Source organism: Rattus norvegicus, chromosome 1, assembly GCF_036323735.1.
Source record: "Rattus norvegicus strain BN/NHsdMcwi chromosome 1, GRCr8, whole genome shotgun sequence".
NCBI classification, from domain to species: Eukaryota; Metazoa; Chordata; class Mammalia; order Rodentia; family Muridae; genus Rattus; species Rattus norvegicus.
Window position 1 is genome coordinate 10,329,241 of NC_086019.1, and position 24,184 is coordinate 10,353,424.

General features: G+C 40.9%; 1 protein-coding gene across 11 annotated transcripts in view; it reads left to right on the forward strand.

The window, feature by feature from the left end:
- The window catches only part of Hivep2 (HIVEP zinc finger 2), a 199,210-nt gene that overhangs the window by 152,361 nt on the left and 22,665 nt on the right, over window positions 1-24,184 (forward strand). For 9 of the 11 annotated variants that reach the window (XM_039109867.2, XM_039109863.2, XM_039109870.2 and 6 more), the window contains 1 exon segment: window positions 23,538-23,582. The gene's annotated coding sequence lies outside the window, so the exon portion shown is untranslated. 11 annotated transcript variants of the gene reach the window in all.

Genomic DNA, 24,184 nt, shown 5'->3' on the forward strand with positions numbered 1-24,184 from the left:
TATGCCTTGCCTATGCAACTGTAATTATTTCACCAGCCTTTGCAAAACCTTTCTTTAAACTATAGTCAGAAAAATAGCAGAAACGAGTCTATTTTGAGATTTGTGTGGTGAAGCAAGTTCCAGCAAAGGAAAGGGATCCTTTGGATTGGTCCCAGAGTGATAGCATTTCGTCACTTGTTAAGTTCAAGTGATGGTGACATATTGGTGATGCATCCATTTTTTTGTTTTTGTTTTTACTGGATCTGGAATAAACACTTGATAAATGTCTTTCCTTACAAATTAAATGCACTGCAATCTCAACCTGGTCAAATGTTGGCATTTAAGAAAAAAACCACAGAACTTTCCGTGTGCACATTTTCTGCGATGCCCTTGGAAGACCACATGTCACCCATGCTGTTTGTAACTGATTTTGTGTCAAATAAATGTTTTAGATGTCACCCATGTACTTGACCAGTTTTTTTTTAGCATAGTTGATTTTAAAAGATCACATCAGTTTGAAAACATCAGAATAAGGGTTTTACCATGTTACGTCTAACTCAGCTACACAACATAGCAGAACGCTTCCTCTAGATATTAAAAGGTGAATTTACGAAGTAAATTGCACAGTAAGTAGACTCCACCCTGCTCTCCACCTTCTCTTTAAGCACCGTCAGTAAGCGAGTCACTGTCATGACTGTTCCCTCTCCAGGGCATTCCCTTATTAGGGCATGATTATGTTTTGGAAACTTCGACTTTGCTTATGATGCCTCTATTGTTTTTCTGGAAATGTCACTTTTCATCCTTAAAACTAAGCTTGAGTACATTAGGAAAAAGGAGAGCCAAGCGGCATTTTGTGAGGTTAAGAGAATCAGAACTGTGATTTTTTTTTTTTTTTTTTTTGGCATGGAACTCTTATTTTCCTATTATTACTGCATGACCACAGCTAAGTCAAGCCCATGCCCTCACACACCCGAGAGCATCTTTTCACCTTTAGTGTGCGGCAGAGAGGTAGGCTGGCTGGCTACCAAGCCCATGTCCTGTCTTCTTGGGCTTCACTGACTTCAACTCCAGAGATCACTGCTATTGGAGGAACCAGGTAGAGGAGTGATGGTTCCTGGAATGGCTAGAAGGCTTCCTTGCCTGATTCCTAAAACTCTCCCTCAAATAACTCTCCCTGTTTCTCCCTTCAGCCAGGTTGAATCATTGATCAAGGTTGGGATTTCTCTTGTAGGAGATAAGACCCTAAGTTTGAAGGATAATTGATCTTCAAATTACTAACCACCACGACATACATTTCAAGTTGCCATTATGAAGAGGTGATTACACACTTCTTTTGCTTACAGCAGCAACAAGAAGAATATTAACGAAGGAGAGGTCTGTCCCGTAGAATCGTGGGAGAGGCATGGAGAAAAGTTTCAGAGAGGGAGAATATACTTGGAATGACCATGTTGGAGTAGGCCCAACCAGTGTGCAAAGTGGACACGAAGCATCAAGACCCAAACCAAGAACTTAAGTCAAGGCATGACACTCACCAAGAAGTCATCTCTAAAACTATGACTTGTGAGTGTGCGAAAGTCAGTGTCACACCTTACAGTGATGCTGTGATTCTCATTTTAAGGTCATTTCATACTCAACTCATGTAGGCTTAGATTTTTCAAAACCTATTTTAATAAGGTTCTTAAACAGCTCAACTTCCCTTCTAGCCCACCGACCAAAGGTAGGGGAGAAGAAAAAGGTTAATGGAAAACGGGAGATGTGGACCTGTTTAGAGGTAGTTCTTTGGGGTGATTCCAAAACAAATCAGTTGCAGAAGCTTTATCAAAATGCCACATGTCCTGGGAAGTGTCAAAAAGCAGCTGGAATATCACAAGAAATTCTTTGGTGCATTTCTCTCTATGAAGTCAAGACCAGCAAAGCGTTGCAAAGCGTACCAATGCAAGAGTTTTGTTCACTGTCTGTTGGGTTCTACTTTTTTACTCTTTCCAAACCTACTGTGTCTCTCTCAGCAAAACATCCTCTCGTAAGACAGCTTCCAGAAAAACATAACAGGACACAACTGAGTCTCCAAAGAAACCAGAAAATTTCCACTTCACACCCATGGATCATGGTGGAGCGTGTAATGGAGAGGTGTGCTGTCAGTTGGCTTTGGCATTGAAGTTCCTTCCACAAACAAAAATGCCTCTGATGTTGCTAGGCAAGGTGAGTTGATATGGCCACCATTGTAGATGAAGTTAACATCGGTGGAGCCATCTAGAGTTAACGTTGATGAGGCCATGTTTATGGAGCATGTAGATTCATTTAGTTTTACAGTAACCAACGTTAGCAGAGCAGGGTGGATTGTACCAATTTTTTAAGTGAGGATGCTCAGTTAGCTAAGCTTACACAGTGGAGAATAGAATCAGTGTGCTCACAGGGGTCTCGGCAATCCCCCAAAACATCAGGGGTCTCTAGACTGAAAGAGAATTGGCTTTGAACACTACCCTGGCCCTGCTCTCTCCATGGCTGTCAGTTCCATCTAACCTTCTCCAATGAGAACTACCAGGGATAAACCACTGTGACGTCTGCTCCGACTTAATTGGGTTTCCTTATCACACAGCATTCTACCTCTTACTGCAATGTATTTTTGTGGGATCCCTTGCAGTTGCTTGTTTTGAATGCACCCTTGCCTTATATATGGTTAGACCTAGAGAGGGTCTTCTCCCCTCTGATCTGAACCAGGATCAGAACAGGCTGCAAGAGATGCTGGGTGGGCTACCCTGTTACCTTCATAGCCAGGGTTGAGATCTCAACCCCGGTAAAGAAGGATATCTCAGCTTTAGAAAACTGAATGGTACCTTTGCTTATTCCCGTGGGTATAAATACTTCCCATGTGTTTGGGGAGATTTCTCTTCCTGACACTCTCAATCCTCTCCTTTTTAATCCTCTTTCTCATTCATTGTGATAGTAAATGAAACCGTATTTCATCTCTTGGCTTTAATTTGAATCTCTCCACAGGTTAAAATCTTTCCCCATGCAATAGGTACTAATTAAGTAGAAAAAAAAATCCTTTTAGAATTTTTTTTTACAAATAGATTTACCCATTATGGTGAAGCTTGGACACCCTGGGTATAGATGAAAATGGAGGCTAAATCGTTCAAAATTAAAGTTCGGAAAGGAGTCAGGTGTTCCGCAGGAGAGAACAAATCAAGGAAAGGTGGTGTCTGTTATGAGTGTTCCACCTTTATTAAACTTGAGTTCCGCACTCCTTACGGCAGAGGCAGAGGCGCTTAATAAGTGTTAATAATGACTAATATCATATCACGGATGTTAATTGAATGTTGATAAGTATCTAAAAATTACAGTAACAGAGACAGACGCACTTCAGCAGCCAAGCATGGCGATGCTCTTCCTGGGTGGAATGCTGCAGACTGTGTGTGTGTGTGTGTGTGTGTGTGTGTGTGTGTGTGTGTCTGTGTGTGTGTGTGTGTGTCTGTGTGTGTGTGTGTGTGTGTGTGTGTTTGTGTGTTCTCATGAGCGCTTGCTCTCAAGCATGGAATTAAAACAGGTTTTTTCACACCATATTGCAGATATTTTCAATAATTTCGTGGTACCTCCCAGCTGTGCTGCCATCCAGACATCAAATCTGAAGTAAAGGGAAAATATTTGCTGCTTAATCTAATATTGGGGAAATTCTGGGGCAAAAATACTGAGAATAAATAACCTGTAGCAATTTGACCTGGATTTGAAAAACATCTGGGATTTCTGGCATTAAGTAATGTGTGTATATGGGGCATCCGTGCACAAGGAGGAAGGTAGAACTCAAGCTAGCACATGATGCTGGCTCTGAGGTAGCTAAGGAAGAGGTTGGAGTCCAGCCCAAAGGCTTCCCTGCTTTCTGACGTCACCAGTTGTTCCTCTTCCACCTTGAACTTTTATCACAGTTGTACATTGTCTTAAGCATGTTAGTCGAGCAACGATGATGTTGAAAACTCTGAAATGTTTAGTAATGTGGGAGATACTTTCCATGGCTCTTACCTTTCCAAATAAATTGTTGAGTTTAAAGCAGCTTGCTGCTGTTCAGTGCTGAGCTTTCGTTTTGTGTGGTCGGAATAATGTGTGCTCTTCAGTTAGGCAACATGGTGTCTCTCTCCCTAGCTCTGAGTATTTTAATGCTATGCAGAAGAACGGCTCTCCTGAAGGCCAATAAGGTCTCTGTTCCCCTGTGTCCATTAGGAATATCTAGGTAGATACTGTAGATAGTGCTAATATACCTTCCTGCCAATAAATCAAGGAATAGACTTGTTTTTACGGCTAGTGATCCTGTCATTAAGAAAATCCCCAATAGAAATAATAACTTTATGAAATATTCTAAATAGATACCTTCCTCAGCACTTCAATAATTGAAGTTCTATCTGTACTGGACAAAATATGTATGTTTCCTATAAACACATTCACGTGGGCTTACATACATATAAAATGTATGTAGATCTACATGTTATTTTTAGGGCTCAAATAGCTTACGTTTAGTGCCAGCACTATAGGCATTAATTCTGGGAATATAACCTTGCCATTGTAACAAAAAGAATGAGAATAATATATGACATTTTATGATTGATAGGTGTTGTCCCCAATGACTTACATGGGGCATTTTACTTAATTCTTAAAATGCTGTTCTGGCATCGTAACTATTTTAGGATGAGGAAACATGTTGGGGGGTAATCATTCATTTAACCAGGGTCTCACAGTGTGTGAGGAATAAGGCCTAGTTTAACTGTTACCCTCAAAGTCCACTGCCTTCTTGGGATCACCCAAGACCCAGAGCAGTCAGGAACCAAGTAGCTTTTCCTTAGAGAAGATGAGCTATGCAAAAAATTACAACCAAGAAGAATGACCTTAATTCCCTCCGTACACCTTCTTGTCAGGAGTATTTCATGTATTCATCCTTGGTGTAAAATTACCACATTTTTTTCTTTTGACAAAACTGGATTTTCCAGACATAGGTGCATACCAGGCAGATACGTAGACAATGGGAAGCTGGTATTCAGGAGGTGCTTTTGTCTTTAGCTTGGGTGTTTGCTGGGTGTGTGCTTGCTAGTTTACAGTCTTAATGACTGTGCCCTTGAGGAGAATATTTCAAATTAGTTGTTTTTGATGACTTGCTCCTTTCTTTGGTATATGTAGGGGTTATGAAATCATTTAGAGTCAAATCACAGTTTAATTCGGTTTGCTATTACCGCCTGTTGAGATGAAGTTTTGTTCATTAATTTTTTAAGAAAAAGCAAGCAAAAGTAAGGACTGGGTTTGGTGCTAACTACACAACTGTGTAATGAATGTAAGTTTGCTAACAGATGTCTTTAGACGGTTTATCGTCTTAATTAGCTGTAAAATAATCACATTATCCTATTGTATAAAAGCTTCGTCACTGTTACAGTGTTGACAGATCTTTCTTGGTGCCCTCAGTGAAGCAAGAATTGTTAGTTAGGAGTTGGTCTTTTGACTTTCTTGTCCACTTTCCTATATAGACAACAAAACTGCCGTGTTCATCAGTACCAACAACAACAGCAATATTTACTTGGCCTTTAAAGAGATTTAACTTCCTTTCCCACTTACATCAGCAGCCTACCTTATCATGGCACCCCAACTTTTACTTACCAGCATAGTGTGGAAGTGAGGTCACAAGCTTTATTGTGTCCATATTACATAGTAAGAAACCCAAGCTCAAAAGAGATCAGGGCTTCACTCAATGTTGGTCCATATGAGAGGAGACAGGACACCTATGTCCGTTGTGATCTGAGGAATTCCCAGAAGTAGCTGTGTCCTGGGAATTACAAAGCCTGGAAGTAGCTAGTCATGTAGTCTTCTAGAAGCTGGGCTGACCAGGGCCTGTCCTCTCTGTGAGCCTCAGTTTCTGCATGTCTTCTCACGTTAGAAGGATGTTGAGGCTGTAATAAACTTGGAATGAGGAAGGCATTTTGGATACATTTCTCTTTATATTTATTGTTATTAAGAGCAATATTATAATCTGCTTGTTCAAGTAATTTATGTCCTTATTAAAAATCAAGGAGCAGATGCTGCAGTAAAATTAGTCTGGGCATCTTGTCTAAGTCTTTCAGTGAAAGCACAGCAAGGCGCCTAGAAATCAGATAATACAATTCTTCATTCGGTAATTTTTTATTATGTTGGTGGGTTGTCGTTTGTTGTTATTAGTGTGGCTTTGGTATTGTCTTATTTTGTTTTCACAAGATGGGGTTTTTCTCTAAAGCCCCAGTCACCATGGAACTCCTGACTTTCTTTCCGAGCCTACAAAATCCTAATATTTCAGGGCATGAACCATCACACCCTCCTCTCTGTCTTTATTTCTTATCTACTTCTGTTTGCTCTGAAGAAAGTATGTTAATGAAGTTGGTTATGGCTGTTGAATGTTTTTTCCAGTGTTGAGTAACAGTCCCAAAGCCTTGCTCCTGTTAAGACAAGCACCCTGTCACTCAGTGACACTCCAAAGGATTTTTATGAGGATTGTCTATAGCAACTTCCATTTCCTTCAGTGATAAATGAGAAGAAATGAAAGTGAAATTCCAAATGACCTCTCTCAGCATGGGACCACTGAAATTGTGTTAACTGATGCTGTCCGAGGGCCTGGACACTTTGGCTAACTGCTTTCCATCGCCTACCATAGTGTTGTGATCTCTTCAGGTGGATAACTGATGATTTACGTAGGTGTCAAAAAACACCAGCATTATACCAGTAAGCCCGAGTTGGGCATTGATCACTAATGTTGACCAAACCCCAACTGGGAATTCAAAGCGCACCCACCCTAGTGTTTACATTTACTTGAGAGGCAAGATTGCTTTACATCACATGCAACTGATTAATCAAAATGACACTTCGTTTCCAGACTCTTCATTGTTTAAATTTTAAATAGCACTTAGGATCATTAGTGCTTGTATGTTAACCGATTAGGCAGATTTGATCAGATGGACTCAAATCTGGTTAAAGTACATGCATCTAAATCTGATTTTTTTTAACCCCTTGGGTGCTCAGCAGAATCTCCATCCAGCCCTACAATAGACTGCAGAAGGTTGGGGAATGGGGTCTGCCAGCCTAAGTTGTCTGTGTCCAAGAATATGTCAAATATATTTCCCATGCCTCCTGCTGAGACTTGACAGTAGCTGGAAACTTGACCATGTCGCAAAGATAATGTAATTTGATCATATTATTTCATGTTATTCATACGCAATTTCTTAGAGAAGGAAAAATAATATATATTTCTATTAAGTTGTACTGTTTGCATGTACTTTTTTTTCTGTTGCAATTGTAAAAACCTTCTAGAATCAATATGCTGTAGTTAAGGATTCAGAAAGAGGAAAACACTTGGGTGGTTTCCATTATTTTTTATAGACCTGGAACTAATTAGTTCTTCTAGTTGTGCTGTCCAAACGTGATTATAAAGTACAAATAGATTCCATTTTGGGAATGGTTCCTAACAGTACTTATGATGCTTCTTGCAATATTCCCCCTTTCTGAGATGTGTGTACGAATTCTTTTAATATGGCTGAAACAAGAAAAATGAACCAAGTATTTCATGGTGGCAATGATGTTAGTGACCAAACATTTGCCTAGAAAAAAAGAATAGATACTTTCTTCAGAGTGGACACAAATTTATACATTAGTTTTCTAAACCAAAGAGAGAGAGCCACTAAAAAGGCTGGAAAAAGTCGTGTTGGAAAAAGTTGAAGGAAAAGTAAACTTCTTGGGCTAGTGAGATACCTTAGTGAGCAGTTCCGAAGCTTCTTACTCTTCCATGATCGTGTCTGAGGGTTTAGAAGATCCCTCTTTGGATACCAAACAAGAAAGAGTTAAAAGCCCATCTTGGACACCCACTCATGAGTAAATCCATACCCATTCCTTAGCTCATCTTTTCTTTCACATTTATTCATCTACTAATTAAAAATAGGCACCCATTTCCTACTATGCTTATAGCTGTAGTAGGCTCTGTGGTACAGGCAGGAGAGCCCCCAGAAACCCTTGACCCAACTAGTCAGTATTCCTTGTTCTAGAGCTTTTGCTGGTCTGCTGCACTGTAACGTGTCTTGCAGTGCCTTGCATGCCTCCCTTTTCATGCCTGTATCCGTACTTTTGACGTGTGGCATTGCCTAACTATCTCTGTGTTTTCCTAACACACTCTGAGGTTTCCGCTGCTTTTGCTGATTCTTTTTATGTTTCCTGGAAATAACTGCACAGGAAGCTTCTTGAAGACAGGACGGCTTCGACAGCTGTGAGCTCTTCTTAATTCATTTTGGGTGTCATTGAAATCAGTACACACACACACGCGCGCACGCGCGCGCGCACACACACACACACACACACACACACACACACACAGACACACACACACAGACACACACAGACACACACACACAGACACACACACACAGAGACACACACACACACACACACACACACACACACACACACACACACACACACACACACACACCAGTATAACCCCGGATGGACTTGGGAAAGCAATGCGCTGAATTTGTGTCTTTGTTAGTTTGTGTAGTTCTCACTCATACAGACATCAAATAAACCTTTTTATCCTCTCCCCGTTCCTCCAGATATTTAGTTCAATAGTTAATGTTAAGACGATGGGGAATGAAGCAGTCGTTTACGTACCACAATAACACTTAAAGGTAGGATAAAGAGATCTACAAGGAGATAAAAGGACAAAAGAAAAATTAGGGAGCGAACTGCAAACTGAGAAAAGATGATTGTTGTTTGGAGCAGGCTATGCAAGACCAGACCTTACTGTAGAGACTGGGCCACCCAATCCTCCTGCCTCAGCCTCTTGAGCACTTAGATTAGAAGTGCTTTTAATTAAGCCAGACACCGTCTGTATGACTCTGCCATTTTGCTAAGGTAATCTAACCTGTAGCAGTCAGAAGAGAACCCTACAGCAATGGGGGTGGTCTCTTACCCTTGGCCTCCTTGAACAATGTGGCTCACCTCTGTTGGCTGTATGAAAGGGGTTTCTTTGATTAAAATGTTTACTTTGAAAGTTTTTTTTTTTAAAAAATTGTTATTAGAGGCTGGAGGAAGGGGATCATAAGAGGAGGCCCTACCAGGTCTGCAGAGTTACGTTAAATGTAGGCAGCTTAAGGAGACTGGCTCTGAAGTGAAAAGAGACATGGAGAGAGCAGAAGGAAGCAGAGATACAGCAGGAGGGAGGGGGCACAGATAGAGCAGGAGGGAGGGAAAAGGAGGGGGGACAAAGGAGCTGCAGCAGCAAGTTGACAAAAAATAGCACATTCAGAAAGCTGACTGTGGATTAAATCATTGCTTTTGCTTTGGTTACTAAATAATGTACTATTTGTAGAAATTGAATCAACTGATATCTGATTTTGCTGACCCCTTTAGGGAAGCTTAAAATTTTCATTAAACATTTTTTAATAAAACTGAAAGTAATTCTAAGGCCATCGATTATTTTTTTTCTCTTGCCATCTTCCATGTCTGATAGATTTAGCAATAAAGTTATGCGCTATCAATGTCTTCTTTGAAGGTGAAGCTCATTTACTCTCAAGGGTCCACTCTTGTCCTTCCTAGTTGGTCTGTGTGACAAGGCCAGGTTATTAATGTTCCAAGAATAAAGAGTTTGGATAGTTATAAAGGAGAAAAGAAACTCTATTTGACTTAGAGCTTGCAGAATTAAGCCTAGACCAGAAACATCACAGCGTGTCTTGGCTCTCAAAGCAAGACTGATTTTCACCTTTCCACCTCCTAGTTGGGCTTAATTTAATGACCTGGAAATTTACATTACATTACTATTATTAATTATTATTAAAATTCTATCAGCATCATTTAAATTAATATATTGTTAGACTAAGCATAAAAAAAATCAAGTGATAACAGAAGTTTGTAACTATTTGCTTCTAAAACCAATGAGCTTGCTATGTGACTTACTAGTCGTTAAATATGCTTTTTGGACCTTGGTTGTAACTATGGTCTTGGCAGACATTGCATGAGCTGATGGACTTGTTGGGAGACTTGGTGTTGCCAGTACCAGAGGAGGACAGCAGCTTCCAGGCTGATGCCTTAGGCTGGGGGGAATGAGGAGGGGATGATGACACTGCAGCATCCAGGGCATTAAACAGACATTCAATTACCTCCTGTAGACTGAAATTCATTTCGAAGGTATATATCACTTCTTGGCCTTTTGGCTAAGATCAAGTGTAGAAGTGTATAGTAAGCATTCAATATGTGCTTGAAAATGTCATAAGGTTATCAGAAACATTAGGGAAGCAGCCATACTGGCAGTCATTGGTACACATGGTCTTGCCAACCATCACCGACCCCTGAGTTTATTTCTTTGGTAATAATTTATTAATTCCATACCTATGTGTGGAATACCACGTGACACTTTCATACACATGAAAATGGGCCTTTGCAGAACCAGGCCCATGAAAAATGGCAGAGTAGGTACTTGGAGTTCACCTGTCAAACCTCCTTTTGTAATGACTCAGGAAGAGTTGCTCTTTAATGTACCTTATTCAACTTGGTGTGATAGTGTGTGCATGCATGTGTGGTGTGTGTACTACATGAGTTTGCGTGTGTCCTCGTGTCTGCTTTTGTGTCCATGTGTAGCTTGTATATGCATGGACTTATGTGTGTATGTGCATGCAGTGGGCATTTGTGTGGTGTGTATTATGTGTGTTTGCTGTATGAGTTTGTGTGTGTGCTCATATGTGTGCATGGGTGTGTTGTGGTGTAGGTGAGGGTACATGTGTTTATGTGTATGTGTCTCTGGTCATGCATGTGCTTCTGTTTTTGGTTGTGTAGATATGCTTATGTGTGTACATGGTATGTGTATGATGTGTGTAATCATGTGTTTGTGTGTTGTCTGCATGTGTGTTTTCAGTGCATGAAGATCTTCCCTAGCTTCTCACAGCCACTTGACACTTAACACTAGCACTCTTGACTCTTCAAAGGTGAACAGTGAGCCAGCCACGAGTCTTTTTTTCTTATGAGGAGAAAGGTGTGTCTAAGTAAAGCTTGTAATATTCACAGGACACCTCTTGAACATCGCTATCTGTGCCCTTCTCTCTTCTTGCACCACTTCCAAATCTTCTACCCTCAAAACTCAATTACAGTTCCACCCTGTAGCTGAGAAGGAGCATCGATCCTTCTGTCAGAGAGGCCATGCTCAAACCTTCCCTTTCACTGAGAGACATAGAAATCATGCCTGTGGCATGTTCTACTGGTCCTGTTGTCGTAGAATTTATTCAAATGATGGCTGATTTTATTTTGGCGAGTTCTTATCTTGAGGCTAGCAGATTTGTCTAAGCCTTTCCTTAAAACTCTGATTTAGTATATATTTTTAACTTGAGAGAAAAAGAATAAAGACCGTCGTTGGAGGTTCCTCTAGGTGCCAGAGAGGTTTGTCAATAAGGCTCTTGAAAAATTCATTGAAGTCTCATTAGATTGTCTTTTAGAATTACTCAGGAAGAGTAGAGACTGGGGACAACCAGTCCTACAGACAATGGATAATCTTCAAATACCCATTTCTCTATGTTCGAGGAGTATTCTCTTTATCTTGCTAACTTAATGAAATTACAATCCACAGGTAACTCTCTGATCTGAAGGGCTGTTTTCTTCCAAGACAACAAAAGGCCAAGAAACCACTTAGATAGAAACAGGGATACTTGGGCTTTCTAAGTTTCAATTACACATTGAAGATGAATGTTTGGAAAATACTCTCAATAGTAACTTAAGGAGTAAGGAGTTAGCCCTGCTAGAGACAGAGCAGACAGCCTGTACCCAGTTAAAGAAGCCATACTCACCTCATGCTAAGAAATCTAGTTTAGAGGAGCCCTTTATTTTCGGGACTAGAGTGTAATCGCACCATCCTCCCTCCCTTCCCTCCCTCCAAACCGTATCTGTTGCCACTCCTTGCTTTCTTTCAAATGCATGGCCTCATTCCTGCGTTTGATTTTTCTTGCATGTGTAAAGGTGTGTACATATGTATTCCTAAATCTAACCTGCTTAGTCTGTATGATATTACAAATATGTATGTTTTCAGGGATGACCTTTTGGTATTGGATAACCAGGGAGTCAGCTCTTCTCAGTGTTCCTTAGTTGCCTTGTGGGGCTCCCCTGTCTATTTTTGCAAGTGTATTGGTGCTGTCCTTGCTCAGCTCATGTTCAGGCAGTCCTGTTGGTGAGACTTTATGGGCGTGATTTCTGACGTTACCAGGAGAGTCTCCCAGCAAATTCCCTGATCCTTTGGTCCTTATCTGCCCTTCTTCCACGATGTTCCCTGAGCCTTAGATGTGGGAGTTTTCTCACCTGGGTATATCCCTTCCACAAGCCTGCATTTGGATGGGCTGTAGTTTCCTGTAATGGTGTCCATCTGTTTCAAAGAGAAGTTTCCTTGGTTGGGGATGAGGACACATACTTATCTGTGGGTCTAATGACAAATATTTAGAAAGTAGCTAAAGGTTATGCTGGCTCAGTGAAGTGGTGGCTGTGTTTCTCCCCCAGGATCCGTGACTCATTAGCCTTGCGTAGTTCACTGGGTTTCTGTGACCCAGAGATTTTTAAACAACGTTCATCAGCACCCTTCCTGGCAAACCAGTATTTATTAAAAGTGACTTTTGTCACCTGGTGATTTTATATGTCTAATAATATAAAAGTAAAGTTTTTAATGACATTCTTTTCGCTTTCATTGTAACAACCATGTGTCACATAAACTATCTGTTTCTAGGAAATGGAAGCTTGTAAACCAGCAGTTGGGGGAAATATTTTTCTTTTATTTTGAGGGAGAAGCCAAGCTTTAAAAGCTCACTTAAAATTAATTGGGAAAATTAATTTTCCAAGAGGGTTTAACTGGGTCTCCATTTTAATAGTGAAAATAATTGCCTAGCTTGTAAGACCATAACTGATGGCCTGTCTGGGCAAACTCACTCCAATCAATTCTGTGACGTTCATGTTAATATCATTGGAATCTCTGCTTTAAGATCACGGTGATGCCTGGGAAGGTCCTACAAGGTCAGAGCACAACAGTGTCACTACGGTTTGTTGATTTTTCAAGAGAAGACCAAACTTGCAATAAGTCAGGTTAAGTCACTCAGTTGTACATCTGTTAGATCCATTTTCCTCCTCTCAGTGCGAACCGGTCTTCCTGGGTGAAAGAGGAGCTGTAATCTCAAACTTCAGAGTTAAGGATGCGGTGTGAGAAGAATATGTCCCGATTCCCATAGTCATCGTACAGCCAGAAGTGAGAGCATTTCCCTGGTCTCAGCCTGCCAGCCATTCAGAGTATGCCTGGTCTGTGGAATGGCTGGCAGTAATAGTAAGTTGGGGTTTGCTGTGATTGATTGAGAGTTGAGCTCTCTCCATCCCTTTCTTACCTCTTCCGGTAGTGACTGTTGGATGGCCAGTCATGGGTATTCAGTGAAAACTGAACAAACTTGTTGCCAAAAACTGTCTGTTGTTATCTGTGGCATCTTGGCCCATTTATGTCTTGGATGACTTTTTGAATGCAAAAGAGCTCACTGATTTGTTCTCCCTTTTTTTTTTTTTTCTGAGAAACGCCATGGGTTTTGCATGTTTGTCTGTTTTTTCCTTCCGTATAATAAGCTCCAATTACTAAGGGACTTTATCGTCCCCTTTAAAAAAAAAAAAAACAAAACACTTTTAGTAGTAATGAAAAGGAAACTTCAAGTAAATAAAAACCATCACACCCCATGATGCAATTCAATGAAATGTTGTACAATTACAATAGGCATTCGAGACAGAAGCCGTGGGGCTTCACATTAAACTTTACACTCTGGTCTCTCTCTTTTTTTTTTTCTTTTTTTTTTCTTGCTTTTTTTTTTTTTTTTCGGAGCTGGGGACGGAACCCAGGGCCTTGCACTTGCTAGGCAAGCGCTCTATCACTGAACTAAATCCCCAACCCTACACTCTGGCCTCAAATGTATTCTATGCACTCCCCCCAAACCCCATGCTCAAAAATCCAGAATGGACTTAGAAGTGGAAAAACAATTGACTTTATAGCCTCTTGGAACTCACATTCATCATCTGGACTCAGTTTCTTCCTTATTGCATGTATTAGCCTTTCTTGGTCTCCATTCTTCATGTGCTACTGTACCGGCCTGTGTATATGCTCACATTTATACAGATAGTGTTGTGTACATGATATTTCTCTCATGTGAGAGAAAAGAAGGGTTTCCTTCTTTCTGAGACTGTGTGACCATCCCTGTTTCTTTTGTAATTAATTCCATTTTTTTTGAAGAGGTGATATTTGCGGATGGCGGTATCTTATTTTATTCGCTTTCATCTTTGGCTTTTAGACATCCTCGCCATCCCTCTAACGGCAAGCAGCCATGTCCTGTTCCTTGTCTTTGATGACATTCCCAGGTTAGAGAGGAGCTTGACGGCTGTCGTTTTGAGTGTTCACAGCCGGTTGATTTGCGGCTAGGAGAGCCAAGTTTAAAACAGAAAATAAACCCAGCATTTGCTTAATAATTTGCTGTTTGCTGCAGTGGAATCTTATCGGGCCACCCACGCTCATCTGCTTGCTGACGTGGCTTCTGCCTCAATGGCAGAAGCTATTTTTTGTGCCTTTTGTGTCTTTAGAGGAACCAAGTGGGCCTGCTTGCTTGCAATGATTCATATCTTAAAGTGCACAGGGTGTCCCGAAGTCCTACTTCAGGGGTACAGTGAGGTGATGAGGGGTAGGGAGGCGGGGTGACAGCCCTTGAAATCCTTGTAAGAAGTGGTTCAGGGACAAGGCACGGACCTGACTGTTAGGTCGTGGTTCTTCAGTTCTTTCGGTAAAAGTTTTGCAAACATCATGCCCCACTACAGACCAATGTGTTGTTGCTGTCTTAAATCATAAATATGCAGTGTCCCTCTGTGGGCATGGCTGTCATTTGTTAATATGGTGTTTTACTGTGTAGCCCAGACTGACTTAGAATTTGCTTATCTTCTTGCCTCAGCTTCCTGAATTCTGGGATTGCAGGCAGGCAACACCACAGAAAGATGTATAATAAATAGTATTTTTGTTGGCCTCTTATGCATAGAGCCAAACCATCTCAGACTGTTAATTATATACTTGGGTTAAGGAATGTGATCTTCTTTGATTTCTTTAGATTTAGATAAATATTAAAGTACAATGAAGTCCGTTTCTTCATTACTTACTAGCATCTATGAAGGGGCTCTAGTTTTTTCTTTTTCTCTTTTTCTTTTTTTTTTTTAATCTCCTTCTTAGTTTTGGATTCCTAGTTCAGAAATTTAATTTTAGCACAGAACGTAGCAGCTGAGAAATGAACTTTTATGAGGCTGTCTGAGCATTTGAAGTTACCTGCCGGCTCTTGGTAGGCGCTTTGTGGGGAATCTCTGAAGCTGGGAGACAGAGAGGCAGCCTGGACTTGCAGGGCCACCGCTTCCACATCTGGTGCATTTGATTTGATTTGATTCGATTTTGCGCCTTTCGTGCACATATGTGTGCACTTGCACATGCATGCTTACACACGCACGCACATGGAGGCTGGCTTGGGGTATTCTTCCTTAGGCACCGTCCACTTTAGTTTTTGAGACAGTCTTTCTCTGGCTTGGAACTCACCAAGTATTCTAGGATAGTGAGCCCTGGAATCCGCCTAGCCCTGGCTTCCCAGCGCTGAGATTGCAAGTGTGGACCTCTTTGGGTGTGGGAATCCGACTCATGTCCTCAGGCTTGTGAAGCAAGCACATTATCAACTGAGCTGTCTCCCCGGCCCCACTACATCCAGTTGTAACTATAGAATTGTGTTTTAAATTGCTTCTGCTTCATTACAAGGGATTCCCCTTTAATACAGGTATTCATTCAAAGATTTGCATTATGTTAAAAGAGTTTTTTTTTAAATCAAAGTAATGCCTTTTGAGAGATATAATCGCACATCTTATTTTTTAAGAGCTGGCAGCCTCTGTGGGTGAAATATAAGCCTGCCTATTAAGTTAACTGTCAGACTAGCAGCTGACATTTAGTTCCTGTTCATCCTTCAGGTTCTCAGAAGTTGCCTCTGAGCTTTGGTGGAGAGAGTTGGGAAGCAGAGACATTGTTTGTGATGCAGTTTACTGATATGAGGATAAGAGGTTAATAACTAAAGTTCACTATTCTTTCCTTTTCCATGTGTATTTGAAGAGCAGTTTGGACCTGCAGTGAACACAGACATAAGCACCCTCAACCTGACAGGTGGATTCCATTTAGAGAGAAGTGTGTTGTACCGATGTTGTTTCTTTTGATTTCTACGATAGGCTTACTTTAATTGTGACTTTCTCAATGGGGAGAATCTCATTTGGGAGTACTTTTTTCTCTGGCATAGTTTATTTCTATATAAAGTTCTTAGTAGTCCCAACCCTTATAAGAACAGCCTTTGCAGTGCGATTGGGGAAAGAGGTCACTGGAAAAAATGATATCACAGCTGTCTGAGGTTCTAAAAATCTTAGGCTTGGACGTTAAAAGTGCCATGCTAGAATCAAAGTAAGTCACATGCCTCGACTACATCTGCAATGCTGGTGGCACGACTGCCCGCTTGGGAGAACACGTCTCTGTTTCCTCCACACTCTTACAGGTCAAGTTCAACTGCAAGCAGGTCGGACTACGGGGCTGCCATTCATGATTCGAGTTTCACAGAAGTTCTCCCAAGTTGTCTGGCAGGGTTCCAGAAGATACACAGTTCTCTCCTCCTATTGGCAACTTAGCCATTTTAGGAAAGAAGAAAGGTTTTGTGGAGATTTTTACTAAAAAGAAACATTTTTTGCATAACTCATCTTTGAGGAAAGTGCCATTCCAAAACGATCTCAAGGAAATCTGTGTTCATCTGAACATCTGCACTGGCCTCCGTTTTTTGAGAGGTCCCTTACCTCCTGGTACTTTTTGACCTAGCTTTTTCTGAGCAGTAATTCATCAATCGTATCATAGTGGTGGTGGTGACACCTACGTTTACAAGTCATGATCCTGTGCGTGTGTGTGCGTGTGCATGTGCGCGTGCGTGTTGTCTGCTCCCTAAATCAGCCTGTAGCCCAGGCTGCCCTAAGTAGCAAAGATTGACCTTAAACTGCTGACCATTCAGGTCCCCCCAACCCCCAAGGGCCAGAATTCCAGCTGAAGGACACTGTCAATGCCTGAGCTCATTTGTTTCTTAAAATATTCAGTGAATGCAGCAAGGCAATGGGAAAGTCTGTATGCTTTGTTTGTAAGCACAGTGCCGTGCAGTTCTCCAAAACAATAAGAACGGCAAGCCGCAGCTGTGGAGCCATCTTGACTTTAAGAAATGTCTCGCTGGTAAATCGGAAGCAAAGAGGCTGAGATTGTCGCCCGCTGTCATTTTACTACTTAGGATGTGATAATCTAGCAATGGTCACTTAACATTTGCTACCACTCAAGTGAGGATTAATTTCCCGAGGTAAACTTTTTGTTTTGTGAGATAATGCTCTTCCCAGCCAAAAAAGAGGCACAGTAGAGTAGGTCTCCATCACTGAGCCAGGTCAGCCCACCTGTCTGGCTGCCTCTCTTTCATGCTGTGGCCCTTTGCTTCCGCTTTCTCTACTGCCACACACACAGACACACACACACACACACACACACACACACACACACACACACACACACACTCATACACACACACGCTCATATACACACACTCACACACACTCACACACACACTCATACACACTCACACACTCACACACACTCTCACTCACACACACTCATACACACTCTCACACACACTCAGACACTCACACACACTCACTCACACACTCATACACACTCACACTCACACACACACACTCACTCACACACACACTCATACACACCACACACCACACACACACACACACACACACACACACACACACACACACACACACACAGAGGCACCCTGTCACAGCCACCCAGAATAGAATATCTTTTTCCATACAAGCATCCTCTGAAAAGTGTCCCTGCCCAACAGGATGGTGCCTGTCTTTTCTGATGCAGAGAGACCTTTTGGCTGTCACCCCACCCACAGGAACCCCTAAACCCATATGCTCTGAATTTTGTCCTCAGCGCACTGAAACACTGGGGAAAATTAAAATTTGAATGTGAGACTGTGCTTGGAATATCGAGTCCTTTGTTGGCAGTAAGTGCCAAAAATTGACTTTGTGTAGGGGTTGGTTACCATAAAAAGAAATCCCAGTGAATAAAATGATAAGTAGCTGTTTTCTTTTCATATAAGAATTGCTCTGCTATTGAATTTTTTGGCATATTAATTGATTGGGGAGAGCTAGTATTTACATTCAACATGCTTTTTGAAAATATGATAAATGGACATACATGATCATAAAGAAATAATATAGCTGTAAGTAACCAGGTTTATAGAACTTCATGGCTTTTAAGCAGACCAATATCAAGAAAGTTCAACTCAAATCCTAAACTACGCAATGGTACGTTTGAAATAATATCCAATCCCATGATACTTTCCTAGACTCAACAATTCATTTGATGTGAGTTTTCTATTATACTTTCCTCCCTAATATACTCTAATAAAATGTCTTCCCATTTATGACCATTATCCTACATTTTAGTAATAAAAAAACAAACCAAAGGATTTGTTTCCTTTGGAAAATTAAACCTCTTAGTAAAAATATCAAATAACAAAAAAGACGTGTCTTCGTCACATGCCGGATTTAACTTTGAAAGTCTTGTGTTTTTTTAGAGTGACTTCCATTCCTTGGCATACGTGAAGGAAAAGAGCACAAACTATTGAGAATACCCAGAGCCTGCCTTGGGTGTAAAGAAACACACACACACACACACACACACACACACACACACACACACACACGTGTAGTCAATGGCCAGTACTTCCTATCATGTTTACTTTCTCAGCCAAGAAAAGTGACTCGAGTCGAGCGGTTCACATGTCCCTTCGTGTCTGTAGTATTTTTCAGTGTGATCCTGAAATTCCCTAAAGGACTCAGCACATTTTGCCCTTTCCCACCTACCTTTCCTGTCTCAGAAAATTCCAGTGATTTATGACTATCAGTGAGTTTGAGGACTCCCCAAAAATAGTGCCTGAAAGAGTATGTTTAAAATCATATGTAAAAGGTTCATACGGAATGGAACTTACTCCTGATTCCATCGGTGTGTGTGTGTGTGTGTGTGTGTGTGTGTGTGTGTGTAACATGCATGTTGAATATATAAGTGTACCTGCCCTGCTTTTGACACGGATCCTGGGTGTGGGGGTTGAACTCGGGTTTTCAGACCAGCCAAGCAAGCAAGCACTCTTAGCCTACTGAGTTATCTCGCCCTATCTTGCCTTGAACATTTCACTGGCTCGAGAAGACCGACTCTGCCTTTAGGTGAATGTGGATCAGACCATCCTTGAGCTGAGAGGTCCACACAGGTCTTCCTGAAGGACCTGGGAGTAGGAAGGAAGTTCTGGGAGATCGTGTTCTTGGATTAAAAAGTGGGGCATCACAAGGAACTTATCCAAAAGTCTGCTTTGGAATTGTATATGGGCTTCCCCTCCTTGTTCTGAAGTCTATTTTCAGAATAGGCTTATTCTTTGATAGGAGTTTTATTTGGTTGGTCTATGTTGTGTTTTGTCCTCAGCAAGGATGAACGGTATGTGTCTAGTCACTGGTATAATGATTTTAATTGAGTGCTGTAGAATGTAATGGTAGCTGTCTGATTTAGAACGATAACTATCTCATTGTCAAATGAAAACATGAGTACATTATAGTCTTTCTTTTCAAGAAATTCTGTCCTTACCTCACTTGAAGTTTCTACTATAGCAAAATTACATATTCTGTGTCATCCCAAGAATGGGAAGTGATAAATGCTAATTTTCACTTCTGAGGTTCATATTTTCCTTTAAAGTAATGATTGTTAAAGAACAAAGGAAAGCGGGCTGGGGATTTAGCTCAGTGGTAGAGCGCTTACCTAGGAAGCACAAGGCCCTGGGTTCGGTCCCCAGCTCCGAAAAAAAGAACCAAAAAAAAAAAGAACAAAGGAAAGCAATTTGTCTTGAAGGTTTCTCATACTCTCCTAAGGAACTGTCTTAAGTCCTGGTTAGAACACTATTTAAATTATGGAGTTATTCCTTAAGAAGCCACAAAGAAAAGTGTCCACTTTCTTTATCTCCAACCTGGAAAGCTGAGGTATTTTCTTCTAGAGCCTTCGAAACTTGAGGGTTTTAAGGAAGCGAAATTTTGGGGCTAGGTGAAAATGCTTGGAGAAAAACAGTGAAGAGAGAGGATTTTTAAAATTTTGTTAAGACGTTAGAGTGTGCAGATGACCAGGGCTGGTGTTCAGAGGTCAGCCAAGCTAGATTCCAGTCCCCATGCTCAGTCTCCTGATCTCTTCCTCTATAGCCTCTATGGGTCATGAACACCAAGTGAGATAATGTACGTGCGGCCTTTTGTGTTGGTGTAAAACAAATGTATCGTGAGTGATAGCTGGTGTAGGTTGAGTCTTCCTCACCTGAAGTGCTCAGGACCAGTCCAACAGTCTTAGCTGTGTTTGAAGTTCTAGAATATTTGAACATAGATATCTATATCTCTCTATATATATTTTCTAGCTCTATATCTAATCATATCTATTTATATCTATTACATACACATGTACACCACATATATGTATGTGTATGAGTGTATATATTCAGACAGAGATATCTGGAAGTTGAAGTGTAATTTTATTTACACTTCACATATGCATTGAATATAATGTAGTATAGCTTGGAGATAATGTTTATAGTACTTCCAGTGTATCTGCCTTTGGGTGGAACTCATCAGGTATGGATACCCCCTGTGTTTCTCTGAGTCACAGTCAAATTCCGCCTCCATCTTCCAGGGTGACACTTGTCTCTAGACGTCCCAAACAGGCTGTGTCTACAGCAATCTTAAATCTTGATTTTACCAGTGTAAGCGCAGTGCCATGGACTTTTATTAGTCTCATGCCTAGAATTGATTGGAATAAATTCCCAATGATAAATCTTAAGGCCATCACTTTTCTTTCAAATTAGCAACATCTCCACGAGGAGACAAAGTTCAAGTCAGGGTCAAACTTCCCGAAAAAATCAAAGTTAATATGCTTGTGGTTTAGTTTCAATACTCATGACTTAAAGTTCTAGCTGTCATAACTACTACTGGAAGTTCCATTTTGCTACAAACATCTGGCTCCATTTCTACAACTCTACTATTATTAAAAGATGTGGGAGGTCTGGAAAAACGGATCAGTGGCAAAAGACCTTGCTACACAACCATGAAGACCTCACAACCACGGTCCTCAGAACCACATAGAAAAGTTAGGCATGACGGCATGTGCTCACAATCCCACTGCTGACAAGCCAGGGTCAGTCTGATCAGGCCAAAGTACTTGGAAAGATCTAGGACAGTGAGAGACCCTGTCTCAAAAGAACAAACAAACAAACACAGGCCAACAAGCAGACAGCATCAGAAGACTGACACCTGAGGTTGTAGCCTGCACATACATGCAGAGCACAACACCCACACAGCACTTCAGCATCCATGCATACGCAACACACACACTCACACATACAACACAGAACCTCTGAATTCGTCTGCTTTCAACTCTTTATTTATTTATTGTTTTTGTTTGATTGTTTATTTGTCTTTTGAGACAGGGTTTCTCTGTGTGACCCTAGCTGTCCCAGAACTTGCTCTGTAGACCAGGCTGGCCTCCAACTCAGGCCTGCCTGCCTCTGCCTACCGAGTGCTGGGATTAAAAACGTGTGCCCCCCATTGTCGGCTCCCATCACTTTTTATTAAAGTGGGTTATACTATGCATACTCAAAGGCAGTAAGTTTTCCTGCACTTAACTTCTGTCTCCTGAGCAAGTCTTTGTGTCAGTGCCTGCATTGCTTCCTCATGGGTCTGTTTCCTCTGTGAGCCATGTTTTACTCGTCCACATACACATTTCTTTGTGCACTTGTCCAGACACATCCTCGAGGGTCGCTTTTCAGCAAAGGGATTTTCAGAGACATGCCAGCTGTTTTGTTTCAGTAAGCTACCACCCAGGCTATCTTGGAGACACCACCACTTACATCCGATTGCTAAGATTTGTCTTCACAGACTCAGGATCCACCGGGTCCCACATTAATGACCCCTTGATGGGAGTCCAGGATTCATTTAAATTCTCAACAGTGACCAAGGTGTTGGTCCCTTCTCCTGAGCTGAGCTGGCCACCCTCCTCTGAGGGACTCCCTCACTCTTCTGTTATGCAAATACTGTGAAAGTAAACAATCCATTTAAATATTTAAATCCTAGATACTGTTTTTAACACTATTATCAAATTTTAATATCTAAGAAATTAGTTAATTATTTAAAAATCTAAAAGCTTTGCTACACACACACACACACACTCACACACGTCTTAGGAAATATAACGATCACTATTTAAAACTTTAACTAGGTTTAAGTTACATAAAACAAAATTCATTCAATTACAGGGTCACCATGCAATATTAACATTGTGTAGTTTAAACCTAGCTCAAAGTCATTTTTCACGTTTTAATAGTGGTCAGTATTCTTTTCCCTACATCATAGTACACATTTTTCTCCTTACTCCCTTAATACCCAGTAGTCTCCCCCTACCCTCCCAAGTCTGTAGTATGTTCCAGTATAACCTCACTTTCCATGAGACATTCCACAAAGGAGCGTTATACTTTACATCCCTCTCGCTCTCATTTCACTTCCTATAATCTTCTTCAGGTACATAAGAGTTGTTGCCAACGATTAAATTCCATCTCCTGTGTGTACATGTTTGTGTGTGAGTGTACATGTGTGTGCAGGTGCCATTCATTCCTGGCTGATAAGCTCTTTTCCAAGTGAGCCTTCACAATAGTGCCCCCTCCACCGCCAATTTTTCATCCTTTTTAAAACAAAATCGTATCACGGTGTGTGTTTCTGTGTAAATTCTAGAGTTGTATTTTCCTGTGCCTGTGAAGAAGGCCTGTTGGCTTTTTGATGGACATTGCATTAAATTCATAGATTATTTTGGGTAATAAAGCCATACAACGATATTTCTTCTTAATACCCAGGGAGCTGGTGGCCTTTCCAAGTTCTTGTATATTCTTATCTGCCTTTTTCATCAGTGTTTTATAATTTCTATGGTACAGATCTTTCAGCTCTTTGGTTAAATATATTCTTTTGTAGTTGTTGTTATTGTTGTTGTTGTTGTTGTTGTTGAAGCTATTGCAAATGGGATGACTTTTTTGAATTCTATTTCAAATGTTTTGCTACAGGAGGATGCCTACTCTAACTGTTCTAAAATTTCTTGTCTTCGAACAAAATCTCTCACATCCCTCAGCCTCTAAATGTGTGCAGTAAAGGAGGCAATGGCTCAGCTCTTATTCCTCTGGCTGTGGTTCACTCAGCATAAGCTGTAGCACTAGGATAGCACGATCTAAAATACCCTTTGCATGGAGCGTTGTAACTTTTCTCCTCAGTGAAATGAACGTTAGACTTTCTGTGTTTGTTTAACAGTGCTATCCTTTGGAGTGGCTTGTTCCTAATGGCCTTTGTTTTGTTCGCAGGAAGTGTCAGGACAATCATGCCCATGAGAACTCTCAACTGTTCAGGTAATCTCTCCATGTTTAAATGGCCCTTTACACTGTCTCCAAAGCAAGCCTCGCTTTCCAGGAAACGAAGGAAGCTTCAGGACAGTTCTGTCAGAACACATCAATCGGATCTCTCCAGAGTCCTTTGATGATCTTTGTGTCTTCTGTATTGGATCTTTGGATCTAGTTCTGCTGACTGCCGTTTCGAAGCTATAAACATACCCCTGTGTTGTATTAACAAATTATATTAAATTCCATGTAGGTGTGTTTTATTACATATGCATTATATAGAATTGATTATATCTATTATTTACATTTTAAATCCTATATTAGTACAGAAATGTAAGTAACTTAATCTAAGTTATAGAGTTATTATAATACTCTCCTGCATTCAAGCCATAAAACTTGTCTAGGGATGGCGCTAAGGTTTCTAATTAAGGCTTTAAAAATCATATGTTATAAATATTATTGAATAGCGTAGTGTCCTTCAAATGTTTTTTGATGCGTCCGTTTGATGGAACCAAGGACCTCATGCATATTAAGCGTGCCTCTTTGTCACTGAGCTCTGGCCCCCACATACACTTCCTAAACAAAATGAAGGAATAGTTATAAAACTTGTCTGA